Genomic DNA, 3,281 nt, shown 5'->3' on the forward strand with positions numbered 1-3,281 from the left:
ATATTTGCTGTGTGTGTAATTCTGCCACAAAAAGAGAATCTGATTAAAAATGCAAGTGCTAAGATTTGCATTTGACTAATTTCTGTGTTTCTCACATCTCCTCAGACTGCACTTGGCTTCCTCATAATGTGGACTGAGGAACTGACAGTGCAGTCCAGACCCTGTTTGAGACCTTTTATGGTAAAGAATGTGCCACATGTCATATTAAAGAGGGGAAGTTTTATCTGATGTTTGAAGGATTTTATGCAGTTGGAGAGCATTTATTTTCCCACTGTGAACTCATTCCTATTATCTTTTTAACAACAGATTGAGCGCTAACATATTCAATATTTATTTGGTGTTTAATTCTTTTTTTTTTCTGGATTTGGAGGAGCTGATGACTTTTTTTTTTTTTTTTTTACAAGAGTTTGAGCTCGTGTTGAAGCATTTTTCAGTGAGCACATCGTGTTGAGCCCTGTTCTGAAATTGGGTGCATCCTGATGCAGAAGTGATTGTTTATTAGTTTGATTTATTTTGTAGTTATCATGTAGTTATTTTTCTTTTGTTCTCTAGCTAAATTATTTTTCTTAGTTTGAGTTTTCTCTAGTTTGGCCAAACAGTTTGCACTGCAAATATGGACTGTTGACCTGTTTAGGAGCCTGTTATTCCTGTCCTCAGAGACTCACATCCTTTACAAGTACATCATATCAGCACTGCAGAAAGGCCCAAGCAATGAAACCATGATGTGGATCTGGTTTATTCAGTCTAATGAGAAAGACCAGAACATAAAATATCCGTAAGGATATTTATCTGTAATTACATTTATTCATCTTAGTTCTCAAAACAAGATGAATTATTTAGATGTCCCACTTGCTAGTTCCTCAAACTTATATGAAAGTGGTCAGAGTGAATAAAGCAAAAGGGATCTGAAATTGTTGAATTCTTGTTGACTATATGATTTTACTCATATGAAAACTCATAATTTACAAAGTTCTCTCTTCTGCATTAAAAAAAATGAAAAACATAACAAATGATGGATAAAGTTTTACTGCAGTTTGTAACAAAATATTTACATAACAACACAATGCTAAAATGCTGAGATGATGAAGCTGATTCTGGTCAGTTCTTTATTTGTCAGTCAAATGATGCCACCCTGTGGTGAATTTGCCAAACTACACTTGTCAGTGTTGAAAAATGTGATATAATATTATTGTACTTCTGCGTAGACTGTCTCAGTTTTGTCTGCTGACACATGTGAACTGTTAGTATTCTGTTTAGAGTCGTGCATTTGAACAGTCGAATATGTTCCAGTATCTCTCCTTATGTAGGTGCTGTACGGCTCAATGTCCTCTGACCTCTGCAGAAATACATATGTTTAAAAACATTAAGGTTAAGTAAACAATATAAATGAATCAAAAGTTACATCTTTTGCTCAGTACCGTGTTTTGAGGACTACGCGATGGTTCTTGTTTTCTGTAAGAGAAGCACAAAAACAAACACGATCTTGATCATCAGTCGCTGCATCGTGTAGCTCGTTTTAATGGGGGCAACAGGAAATGAAAGTCACTGTGTTCCTTCAACGGCTCATATGAAACTTGAAGACAAGAAATTATTTATAGCAGTGGTGCACTTCCATTAATACGATAAATATGTCTGATAAATTATTAGCAGGCAGCTAATTGACTTTAATTCACTTAAACTTGAGAACAGCAGGGCAAGACCTTACATCAAAATGACCTTCAGCTAGTGGATTAACCAAAATGAAAAGAGAATCACATGTTTTAAAGTTATGAAGCGTGTTAAAAGGTAAATCATGAAACATGTGAAACACAGCTCTGACAGTAGTTTCTCACCTGCAGCACAGTCGTGCGTAAATAAATCCAAAGATAACTAAACTCACAATGATGAACACGGTTACACAAATCAGTGTAAGAGGAAGTGTTTCTGTTCCAGACCTGCTGCTTAGTTCTGTATGAGGAGAGAAGCAGTTGTTAGAAACATGAAAGGAGTATTGGCATTACTAGTGAACAAAGGTTAAGTGTGATGTATGACTATTGCCTTGTAAAGTTAACAAATCCTGAAGGTCACCTTCTAAAATCAGTACAGACTTTATATTGCTAAATAATTTATGGTTAAAAGAAGAAGAACGTTGTTGTGTTTACCTTGTTTACCTTCCACAGTGACATTAAGATGGAGAATTTTTGTTTTTTCAGGAGTTGAACACTGACAGGTGTAGCTCCCACTGTCCTCTGATGTTAAATTGATCAGGTGGAGAAACCAGTCTGATTTTCCTTCATCAGTGTGAACCTGGAGTCACATTTGTTCTCAAAGCCCGTCCATAATAATACAGCAGACTACAATTTTCTCCTCCACTTCTCTGAGTTCTGATCGTACAAACGATCAGTGTGATGATTCTCTGTGTTTCATTGGTGCATATTTGAGTGACATCTGGTTGTTTCCCAATTGTTTTCACAACAGTCTCTGAAATCAGTACCAATAATAGAAACAGTATCAATGATTTAAACCAGAGGCTGGAGTATCATTAAAAAATAAATGTTCCATTATGAAAACAGTTTTTACATTACCTCCTCCCAAATCTTGTGAGCATGCAGTCAGTGGTAGAAGCAGAATTAAGCACAGGTTTCGTGCAGCCATGCTCGCCAATATGTCCGATTTGCAGTGTAAGTGCTGCTGATAGTGCAGAAGATGATCCGCTGAAGAAAGGAGGACAAACAATGTGCTTCATAAACCTCAAAGTATTGGCTCTCATGTGTCTTGCGTACGTCTTGTGCGAACACTTCTCAAAAGGAAGTGCACCTACAACACTGCTTCTGCTTCCGTATTAAGACACTCTAAAAGTGAAACACTGAGTGGTCTCATGTCCAAAAAAAGAAAACACAATAACTTTTAAAACAAAGTTGTTTTTTGCTTTTAGTCCAACATATAATTTCCTTTACAAAAGCAGGACTGAAGAGCAGAAAAGCAATGAGGCTGATGATTGTTGTTATCAGTGATTCAAACCTACAACTCATTTAAATTCACACAAGCTATTGTACTATTTATATAATGCAGCACACATTCATGCTGTATATTTCATATTTATGTTAACTGACCTGCTTCCCATGTTTGTTTGGCTCCTGCCTGGAGTTGTGTTCATAAAGAAGCAGGTCACATAATGTTACACAGGTTACATTCCTCCTCTGCTCTTCTGTGGTGACGTTCAGATTATCAGTGTGATACTCGGTGTTTCATGTTCGACTGACATTTGCTGAACTAACAAGAGTGTCTGTGATAAGTCAGGA

General features: G+C 36.5%; 1 long non-coding RNA gene across 1 annotated transcript; it reads right to left on the bottom strand.

The window, feature by feature from the left end:
- Positions 1-1,010: 1,010 nt before the first annotated feature.
- On the bottom strand, positions 1,011-2,810 carry LOC121812744. The gene is made up of 5 exons (XR_006053287.1): positions 2,565-2,810; positions 2,142-2,460; positions 1,833-1,947; positions 1,419-1,452; positions 1,011-1,336 (listed from the first exon to the last, which is right to left on the bottom strand). It is a non-coding gene; the product is annotated as an uncharacterized LOC121812744 (long non-coding RNA).
- Positions 2,811-3,281: the final 471 nt, after the last annotated feature.

Source organism: Haplochromis burtoni, unplaced genomic scaffold (genome assembly GCF_018398535.1).
Source record: "Haplochromis burtoni strain Fernald_Lab_line unplaced genomic scaffold, NCSU_Asbu1 Contig_777, whole genome shotgun sequence".
Taxonomy (NCBI): Eukaryota; Metazoa; Chordata; class Actinopteri; order Cichliformes; family Cichlidae; genus Haplochromis; species Haplochromis burtoni.